General features: G+C 40.3%; 1 long non-coding RNA gene across 2 annotated transcripts in view; it reads right to left on the reverse strand.

The window, feature by feature from the left end:
- The window catches only part of LOC111923740 (uncharacterized), a 135932-nt gene that overhangs the window by 80728 nt on the left and 43508 nt on the right, over positions 1 to 11696 (reverse strand). The window lies entirely within an intron of this gene.

Consider the following 11696-nt stretch of genomic DNA (forward strand, 5'->3'; position numbering starts at 1 on the left):
AGACATCAAAATATCTCTCCACAATGGAGGCAAGGAATAAATTTCCCACCTTCCCTTCTGCTGTAGCAGAATTTTGGGGGGGTTTTTTGTTTTGGTGTGGGTTTTTAATTTGTGTTTTATTTTTAATATCCAAGTCACTATTTAGAAAAGCAAACTGTAAGCAAGATGCAGTGCTATGAAAGGAATTAGTTCTTTCATGGAGTTCCACACTGAAAACAAGCCACTTGTCTCCAGGGGCTCTCTCTCTCTCGGAATGCAGACAACCTGCCAGATTCACCTTTAAAAAACAATGACAGTACCAAATGAGAGCAGAGGAAGATCCTTACACTGCTTTGAATACCACCGTGGGAATCCACATTACACAAACGCTGGGATTGCCTTGCTTTCATTCCTCGTCCTTTAGTACACCACAAAAATATGTAATTTCATCAAAAAGGTTTCTGTCTACATACATGTTTGAGAATCTTCACAAAACATTAAAATATAGCAATAACATCATATTCCAAGACACTGAAATTCACTTCTTCCACCAGAGTAGATAATGCTCAGTGTATTGCTAAATTACACGCAGACCACCAAGATAAATCTCATCACACCATCCTGTTTGAAATCTTAGCCTTGAAGGTGAATTTCTCCTCTGATGGCAACTCAGTCATCCCAAGTCCCTCAAGTTCTTGACTTTCACCTCCAGACATAAAATAAGAGGTAACAGTACTGAAATTCCTAAGATTACAAGGCACAACAAAGGGGAAATAAAGTTGCAGTGCATTGAAAAGTTAAAAATTACAATACAAGTAGCAATAATCATGCTTAAAATAAAAAAGCCTTAATATTAGAGAAGTAGATTAGCAATACAGCCCAGTGTTTGACAAATGGTTATTTGAGAAAATGAAGAAGTCATGCAAGGAAAGTGATCCTGGATAGCTTGCTTGGTATGCAAAGTTAACCTTTTAAGTTAGCTCTACTTCACTTACTCTTCCCTGATCTATTATACAATCACTCTGAGCAGATGCCAATTTAGCTCTAGCACCACACTCTACAAACTTCAAGTCAGTCACAGTAAATGATAGTGTATGGTAATAAAATATTAAAAACCTGTTACAAAGATTCACTCACCCAGAACTCATTTTTTGGAAGATAAAACAAATCTCACAGGTAAATTCAGACACAGGATTAAAAGCTGAAATTCTCTCAGAGCACACTTCAACACATGGATAGTCTGCCAGTCTCAGTGTCCAATTTCCTGATGTTATCACCTGTATTTTGTGTACAGAAGTCCTTAAACTAGATTATTGTCCACTTCCCCGAGTTCTGAAAAATATTTGGGAGCACATAAATTTTTCATTTGGCTATCACAACTCGCTCATGAACTAGCTCTGTGGATTACTCTGGAGTATAAGCATTCAGCAGCATTGATGGGAAACCATTTGTTAGGGCACTTCAGTATGAAGGCCGAATTCTTGCACTGCCTCACTTCATGGAAAATACATGAAGCCAGTCCTGAGACTCTCATAACTAGAGTCAAAGCAGCAGATTGCTCTGGGTCTCCACAGGTATATTGTCAAGTTGACTATGTTTATCCCTGTCTAAGGATTTAAATGTGTACAAAGCCATGCCACAGTAGATTCTCTTCTTAAAATCACAGAACGGCTTGGTTTGGAAGGGACCTTAAAGATCATATATTTATAAGTTGCTTCTTGGGGACAGGGACACCTTCCACTTGATCAAGTTGTTCAAAGCTCCATCCAGCCTGGCCATGAACGCTTCCAGGGATAGGGCATCCACAGCTTCTCTGAGGAAATGTTCCAGTGCCTCACCACCCTCACAGTAAAGAATTTTGGCCTAATATCTGACCTAGACCTACTCTCCTTGAGTGTGAATCCATTCCCCGTTGTCCTGCCACTACATATTCTTATACAAAATCCCTCTTATCTTTCTTATCTAGGCTCCCTCCAGGTACTGGAATGCCACAATTAGGTCTCCCGAAAGCCTTCTCTTTTCTGGACTGAACAAATCCTCTCAGCCTTTCCTCACAGGACAGCTGTTTCATCCCTCTGACCATCTTGCTGTCCCTCCTCTGCACTTGCTCCAAGGTCCATGTCCTTCTTGTGCTGGCACCCCAGAGCTGATGCAGCACTGCAGGTGGGGTCTCACCAGAAAAGAGGGACAGAATCCCCTCCCTGCCCTGCAGCTCACACTGCTTTGGATACAGCCCAGGACACGTTTGGCTTTCTGGGCTGGGAGTGCACACTGCTGGGTCATGTCCAGCCTCTCACCCACCTGCACCCCCAATTCCCTCACTAATCCTTCCTTCCTGGATTTTAGCAATAAGAGTTCTGCCCTGAATATGGAGGAAGAAATATTTTTTTCTTCTCTACACTGTGCTTTTCTTTGTCCAATCTACATATCATCTAGGATGAGATGCAACTTTTCACCATTAATAAAATATACTTTGAATGATAGCAGTGCATCTCTGAATAAGCAGAGTTACAGATGACAGATGTAGTCACCCATCTCATGTCAACAACAAGGGACCCAGTGCAGAAGCACTCACACTACAGATTTACCATTTTAATTTCTGGTCAGCAAGTTGGCAATTTCGGAAAACGCTTGGGCATTTTTGATTTGGTTTGGGTGTTTTTATTATCCACTATAAAACATCAAGCTCTGAAGCAAGTGGTGTATTTGCTGCAGCAATATTAATGCTTGTTATCTTATTTCCATATTTTGTTAGTTGACATCTCAAATATTGCAATTTCCACGTTATCAAGATTTGACCAGAACAGCAATAAAATCCTACAATAAGTGAAGAGAAATCCTTTTCAGTGGCAGATGTTTCCTCTTTGACACATTCCACATTTTGGTTTTTTTTCTCCTTCTAACATACTAACATCAGCTGGTGGTCTATGAGCTAACATTTACCATATTCTTTAAAAACTTTTCATGTAGAATTTGTCATCCAAATCTTTCCTAATTGGAATTCACTTTTCTACTTACGGAATATATTTTGGTATTTGAACAAATTGAATATCAGCACTAGGATTTGGGGGAAATGGGCAACTGTTCTGTGTGGAAAAAGGTGGGAGCTGATAAGGGATTCATATTTTCTGTAGTATTAACTAACTGGCAGAATATAGTGGTTTATTGTGTAGGCACTATTCACAGCTCTCTGAAAACACATTAGTTTGGAAATACACAAAGAAACAAAAGTTTACCATAGGGCAGCACTGATTTTTACCTGCTGAAATTGCAACAGACATCTCAAATCCTTCAAGACTATTGAGCAAAAGCAACTGTTCTACTTAATGCTGATATCTGTGTGTTAGGCACCACAAATTGACATTTTCTCTCAGCGCTTCCTGTAATAGGAAACAGACAAATTTATGGGAGTCAGTTCTCTGATCCGTCCGCAGCTGCACTTGGCATAGGACTCGGAGACCTCATTTCACTTCTAGCTGCACTCCACACAAGTTTCCAAAGTCAGCACCTTTATTCCTCTATTTACAATCTTGGAACAGCCTCTGCCACGAGGCAGTAGAGCAGACAGAAGGACTGGTACAATCACAGAGCTCCAGACACAGTTTGTTGAGCTATCTCTACTAGGACAAACCTGTTATGCCACTCAGAGGCTCAGATCCAGCAACTTCTGATCCCTCCGTCCCAAGAAATAGGGAATAGTGCAGAATATGGCTTTCAATGAAAGCATCTGAGCTGCTACAGACAAGACTTGTAGGCAATTTGTTCGAGGCATTTTAGCACTAGATGTTCTAAATTAAAATAAATGTCATGTGCCCATAATTAAAGACTCCCAGATAATCTGAGAAATACATTAAAGTTCAAGAAAGATCAAACACTACTAGATGTGGCCTCACACTTCTCAACACAGGCAGATCAAATGGAGTTTCAGAGCCTTCAATACAGACAGCTAAATGCCCTTTAGCAGTGCTTACCTGCTACCAAGATAGGCACTGCCTATCATTATATCCCAACAGTATTTGCTGGCATCACAGGAAATGTGATCCAAAGACTGCAGTGGGGCAGAAAGGTCTATATTATTTTGATCCATTAATTGGGGAGTACACAGCCATTTCCCACTATTTTTACATTAGAAGAGATATAAAACAAAAAGCTGATTTAATTTTCTATCATCACAAATCAAACCCATTTTTCCATTATCCCAGATAACATTTGTCTCCAATAGCAGTTACTTTATGGAATGTTTCCCTGCATTAGGAGAACTTCGAAAAGGTCAGGTTGATAAAACCCACCTATCAAAGACAAGTACGACACTGAAATCTCCTCTTTCCCCTCCCTGTTTATGGTTTATCTTAAGCACATTAAAATCATTTTGCACTGCACAAACTTGCTCTAAAACCAGAATCACCACTTATAACCTTAACCTGGTTATTACCTGGCTTTCAAAGTATAACAAGCTCATCTCTTTGGCAAATTCAAAAATCTGAAATTTCTAGATGAAGCCAAAACATGGGCCTGAGCTTGCTGTTCCTTTTTTTCCCCTTTTTGGGAAAAAAGTTTGGTCACTTAGAAGTAGGCATGAATAGAAAATAAGAAAAGGATCTGAGCAGGCTGAGCACATTTACTTTTGTTTAATTTTACTTAATAAACCAGGATGAGACTAGAATTGTTTTCATAATCTGATCTCAGGCAAATGCTAAAGTATATAAGTTCGCATTACTATTATTTAGACAGTCCTAGAAAATACAGCCCAAGCAATAATCTCACTACAAAACCAATACCAGAAACTGCAGGTAGTTGATATGTTAAAACCAGGGAAACAGATAAAAATCTGGCCTGAACAGAAGTGGATTTTCATATAATGCATACAGCCTAACTTATTTCTCAGGTAGCTTGGAAACATGGCAACAGCTTTATTTTGCTTTGAAAAGCACAAAATATCAGTTTTTAAATTAGGGACATCATATTTGAAGACAGTAAAGGAAATAAAAATATGATCTTTCAGTTGATAATAAAATTCACCTTCCTTCCTGCAAGATGTAAAAAGAAGGAAAAACCCTGAAGAGTTCAGAGCAGCTATTACTACTGAGACACCAAAGAGGTGATAGATAACATGAATTACAAGAAACATGCAACAGGCCTTCTATTTGAAATTTGTTTTTCACACAGTTAGTACAATAACAACTGCTCCTGCAAGAGAGGTCAATCTACCCACACATTAACCCCCAAACAAGCAGCACTCTGAAAATCAAAACGTGATTGCAAATTTCTTGCGTGCCAAGATGAAGGAGTTTTTCATTTCAATCTATTACTACCAGCATTTTACATTCATTATGGTCAGGGGGTGAAGTGAGAACTAGGTACTTGCTGGTTCTGCCAGCAGTTTCTTGATTACATTACCAGAGAATTAACATACAGAACCTGTATTAAAGCAGCAGAAATGTGCTTACTTATAGCCACTTTCATAGCTGAGGGTTTCATAGCAGTTTTACATTCCAATTCAGAAGGTTAGGAGGTTAAAAGGTTAAAAAATAGCTGTATAACCTATCCATTGCTGCAAAGAAAGGTCTAAAAGATCCAGGCTTTCAGCATTACAATGACAGGAGGGCTATCTGTTTTTGTAAGCATTTCTTTAAATCACACTCAGTGGGCTAGCAACCCTGGGCTTTGAGGGAGAGAGGGTTTTTTTTTTTATTTTGTTTCTTTGAAGTTGTCACTGCCAAGCTCAAAATGAAACTTTGAAAACTTTATATAACCTCCAAATCTACAGCATTTGGCTAGCCTATGTCCTAATTTCTCACACTAGAAATTGCCAAAATGACAAGTTACAATGACTCCTATAAGGTCATTACAATCTACAAACCTTGGTGAAGGATCCACTGAACCCATTTTAAAAGAAAAGAGGATCTTGCCTACTGCAACAAGTGGGATAAGCAGTCTTAAGAAAGCTTAAGACCTTAATATACTTCTTGCAGAGCTTCTCTTGCCATTTGCAACATTACAACACAAACCCCAACCAGGAACCTAAGTAGAGAATATTTCCATAGTGGATTTATGCATTAGCTCACCTGTATTAGGAGCTTGGATTTCCAATAAATGCAATAAAAGAAACAAAAAGCAAGGGAAAAGACAGTGACTCTTTTACAAATGAGTCAGTGTCATGTATCTTATTAGCTGTTGTTAGTTGCACGACAGATTGCTTTGTTAATCCAATCATTCTCTGAGTGCAAGTTATAAGCAGAGTATTACATAGCATTCATATAAAGTAACTCAAGCCACATATCTTTTCTAAAAATAGTTTTTTTTTTTTCCAGTGAACTTTAATCACTTCAAAGAAAATCCTTTAGAAAAAAAATCTTCAGCGTGGCACTGCAATAACAAAGATTTATCATTTCCAAATTCTAGTTCACTTGCATATGGGCAGTTCACACAGTGGGCTGAGTGAACTTCAGGGGCTTCCAGGTGCAAGAAGCAAGGAATGCCTGTCAGAGCTATAAACTTTGGAGTCAGCAGCTGAGCTGGCACCATTCTTTGCTCTACAGGATCAACCAAAACAATTTACTCACTAAAAAAAGGAAACAGAGCCAACAGTGTCCTACTCAATATTGCACAACATGTGCCTTGTTGTGGGCGATCAAATGGATGTCACATACCACTTTTGTTGCTAAAACAACAGGGATATAACTGGGTTACCTGTAGAGCAAGATCTTTACTCCCCTAGAGTCAAGGCACTCCTTGACACATACTAATATAGCATTCCTATTTCCACAGAAGTTGCGTGATCATTTAGGAGCCAGATTCAACAGCTGTAAAATATTCCATGGCTTCAGATACTGGGTTAGACAAGCATCTGTCAGGAAAGCCATTACTACTGGTGATCTTGCCAGAGAATAGGGAGATGGACTAGAGAGATAGTGAGGGCCCCTCCAGCTATGATTTCTAAGGTTCTGTTTTCTGTCTTCTTGAAATTATAGGGGGAATAAACCAACAAGTGTTTGCTTCTCAATATATAGCTCATGACAGTAAGAACAGCACGGCAGGATTCAATGGCATTTGTACAGAGGTTCTTCTGAGAGAAAGCAGCCACCTTGTTCACTAAACAACTGCATTCAACCCACCTAGCTGACAGAGGAAACCCAGCTGATGTAATCAGCAAAGCTTTTGATGCTGTCTGTCACAGCATCCTTCTGGACAAAGTGTCCAGCACACAGCTGAGCAGCTGGGTTAGGTGATGGGGGAGCAACTGGCCCATAGGTTGGGCACAGAGGGTGATAGGGAGTGGGGTAACAGGCTGGCAGCTGGTCACTATAGTGGGGTTTTGCAGGACTCCATCCTCAGCCCAGTTCTCTTCAGCATCTTCATTAATGACTGGGACACAGGACTCAGAGGAATACTCGGTAAGTTTGCCAACAACATCAAATAAGGAGCAAGTTGTCAACCCCCTCGAGGGCAGAGAGGCCTGGCAGAGAGTTCTCAACAAATCAGAGGACTGGACAATCACCAACCATATGAAGTTTAACGAGGGCAAGTGCCAGATTCTGCATCTGCGATGGGGCAGCCCTGGTTGTGTGTATAGACCAGGGAATAAGAGAATGGACAGCAGTGCTGTGGAAAGGGGGTTCTGATCCATGGCAAGTTGAACAGGAGCCAGCAGTGCCCTGGCAGCCAGGAGGGACAGCCCTGACCTGGTTGGCAACAGGCACAGCATCACAGCCAGGCACGGGAGGAGATTGTCCTGCTCTGCTCTGCTCTGCACTGGGGCAGCCTCATCTCCAGTGCTGGGGAAGTTTTGGGTGCCACAGAGTAAGAAAGATATAAAGCTACCAGAGAGCATCCAAAGAAAGGCCACACAGATGGTGAAGGGCCTCACATTGCTGCTATACCAGCCCTACCAAGAAGAAATTCAGCAAATACTAGAGGATTTACAGCCACTCTGATGCTGCTGAAAGTCAGCATGAAGAGTGGCAAAAGAGGTTTCTTCGGAGGAAGATCCCAATCAATGAAAGAAATGGAAGCATCCAGTTGTCAAGTAGTGTTATACAGCATTAATATTTTTTTCAGAGTTTTGGCATACTAAAAGCATAGCAATGGAGAAATATAAGTCTGCTCACAACAGAAGTGTCTTGCAGCACCCATGGAGTCACTCTATCACAGGAGCTGTCACTCCAGAGCATTTTACCAATGAAGAGTTTGCTAAGAACCTACCCTCATACAGTACCAACAAGGAAAGCAAATTAAACAGAAGCCAGGATAGGAAAATACATATTTAAGAGCTGTTCTGACCATCTGAAATTCACCCCTGAGCATCAGTAAGTTTTTGGACAACCACACACCTGGGTATTTCTGAAACTGATTCCTCAGATCCTATGTCACTTCTTCTGAGGGCAAGGGGAATGGTCATTAACATCCAAGACATCTGGGGGCTCATTAAACAGCAAGATGCAAAAGGTTGGGGGAGGGGAAAATCAGCAGTTTATTTCAGTAACAGTCACTTAAAAAGAAAAAAAACAACCAAAAAACCCCACCATCGTTTATAATGTAGAACTCCCTCCAAAATTAGCTTACACACTGATATAAATTGGTTTTCTTTGTGGTCTAAAATTGACTTGCAGTTCACTACTTAGTCAGAAAATAGCTACTGAAAAGCCCTGGCCTCAGAGCTTTTGGACTGTGGACTCCTTTCATCGTGTAAACAAATGCTTCAGATTTAAAGCTTTCCCATAATTGTTATGCTAACCTTGGAGCGAAACCTCTCCATTTGCATTTGAAGGAGCTAAATATTAGGCAGGAAAGAAAGTGGTCTTTTTAAAAGCATGAGAAAATGTTCCTTCTTTTTGGTCCTCAACCATCTGGGCAGGCCCTGCTCCTCTCTCTCTCTCCGGCAAAGGCAGAGGGAAGGAAAAGAGGCACGGATGGTGGTAATCTTGCTGAAAGAGAATTAAGAAATTCCTTCAAAACATGAATGAATGAGACTTCCTATAGGGGAGGGGAGTCTGTGTTCCAAAGAGATGTGAGAGGTTGTAGGCAGGGGGGAGGGAACAGGGACACAAATACATCAGTGAGCTAGTGAGTGATGTAAGAAGCACCTATGTTTTATTATGGTTTTCTCTCAACATGTTCTGGAACCCAGAGCCAGATTTCTTTATAGACCCCTCGTGTGAACTCTGCAGCTAATGGGATGTTAATGTTTCCTCTTTCACCCGTCTGAAGCTAAGAGGAGTCTCTGGCTGTGTGTGCATGCATACTCCTATGTGCATATGTATTCAGGTGAGAGAATCACTATGTGGGTGGGGGGAAAAAAAAAAAAAAAGGGGGAGCAGCCACAGGTTTCAGTCCCAGTTTTGTGATATGGCAACCTCATTAGGAATTTCAGCGAGGGCAAAAAGGATAACACTTGAATGAAACACGCACAGTTCTGAGATTTCTAGTAATACAGCTTAAATGAAAGAATTTCACAAGAGGAATCATTCTCCTTTTCAAATAGCTCTGTGTGAGGGGTCGTCTCTGTCACTGCACAGGTCAAGAGATTACTCCACTAACTGTTTAGAGTTAAAGCTGTAATCAGTAGAATAAATATTTGATATTACCACAGTAAGCATGTAATAGCAAAAAACAAGACTGACAACCTTCTTAAAAATAATCTAGGCCAAATTATCTGCTGGCACAACTCTGCTCTTGAAGTCATGCCAGCAGGGAGCTTGCTGTTACATTTTGAGCTTCTAAAGGAAGTTACCACAACAGATTTTCTCATGACAAAAACCAAAATAATTAATTGTACTGGAAGGAAATTGAGCAAGGATTAGCAGATTATCACATGCCAGAATGACCAAGTTGCTGCTAGCTCTGTTGCTGGTTTCTGTCTATTTTCTATCCATTTCCTTGCAGTGCAATGGGTCCACATTCATTGAATTTTCTGTTAGCATCAGAAGCAAATCAATGGTAGAAGCAGCAAGTGAGATTTCCTGCATCTTGTTCGTATATCACATGAGAAATAGAATTCCCTTAGTATTTTCCATTACACTGACATTCAAGACTGAATTCCAGTAAAGGTTCTAGTTTCTAAACAGAGGACAATCATTAAATACTACTTGTACATTTTACTCTTCAGATAAAACAATTGTTGTATTTCATTCCAGCGCTGTACAGTGCCAAGCAAGAGATGGAGCCACCAGGAGGATTCCACAGAAACTCCCTGAAACTACCAGGAACCCTTGTAAAATGTGATTATGAACATGGTTAGGCCAGGGAAGAAGTCAAGAGTCACCAAAATGGTAGCCCAGCATTCCTAAGCATCATCTCTGTGCTTGTGTACACCAAGTGTATGGGAAATCCATCCCATAAAGGCCAAGGCATATAGAGGGATTTAAACCCACTGCAATTCTAACTAGAGAGGTCAAATAAGGGACAAAAAGCAGGCAAGATCAAGCCTTGCCTTTACCTGCACAAACACAGGTTGTGTACTTCAAGTTGCCCAAAATTTTGCTCAGCAAAAAAGTGGACAGGGGTGTGAGAAAAACTAAGTATCATATATCCTAAACAAAAATGAAAAATACAGACAATTGTCACCAGGCCTTGAGACAAGTTCTCCTTTTTGTTAACCAGAGAGTAAATTATGCCTTGCCTGACTCCCTATGAAAAGAACAACAAAATGGAAAAAAAAAAGCGATATTGGATTTGATTTAATTGCCATGTATGTTTTCCCTACCAACACATTGAAGAGTGTCGTACAAGCTCCAGACTCTTCTTTACTGTGGGTTGGAGTATAACACTTGTTACTGAACACATTAGACTCCAGCATCATATTTCACAATTTATGAGAAAAAAATCCCCAAACATCTAAACCCTGATTTTTTTTTTTAGTTATTTTTTTCTGAGATTAATAGAAGAATGAAGAACCACAATTTACATCTATGTAGTTAGTTTGTTGCCTGTACTAAGCAATATAAATGCACTCAAGCTACCTACCATTTTTTCAGTTGTCCTATCAGCTGCAGAGGTTCCATTTTCTTGGATATGGCAGGGATACAAAGCCAGCTCTGTCTCATTCATGTCCCACCAACTTATTTTCAGGTGAAGCAGGGGCAGGAGGCAATAAATGCATATTGTAACAGTTGGGGTCTATCACACACCAATACCTCATTCTGATACACCTGAGCTTCAGAGTTTATAGGGATGATGTGAGCCTCCCTTTCCATGCAAAGGGCCCCTCTTCTCTCAGACTGACATAAATCCTAGCAATGCCTCCAAAAAGGGAAACACTCTAAAAAGCTAGCAAACGTTACCGATTTCTCAGAATGACATAGAAACTAGTTGAAATTAATTCCATAGCTATCAGAATAATTGAGGTTTTGGTTCCCAAATTGTTATACTATCACAAGCCTAAAAAGGAGGAAGCTAATAAGTCAGTTGTCATTTCTTCTTAGTTCCCATTTCTTCCCAACTGCACTTCTGACAACTCTTGCTAATTCTAGATCAAGGTGCTGACAGTTCACTGCCCACGTGGTCATTAATAAAGCCTTTGCTGTATTTGTTAATGCTCCAGACAAAATGGAAATTCTTTATTTCTTGCACCAACACAGCAGTACTCTTCCACTAGATGAGCTGTTATGAACCCATGGCTACATATATACAGAAACCATGGTCACTGGCCCAAAGACAGACCATTGGCTCCTAAAACATGTTTTTGCAATAACTTTGGTGGTCAGCATCACAGTCACACT

Source organism: Cyanistes caeruleus, chromosome 1 (genome assembly GCF_971803275.1).
Source record: "Cyanistes caeruleus chromosome 1, bCyaCae1.hap1.1, whole genome shotgun sequence".
NCBI classification, from domain to species: Eukaryota; Metazoa; Chordata; class Aves; order Passeriformes; family Paridae; genus Cyanistes; species Cyanistes caeruleus.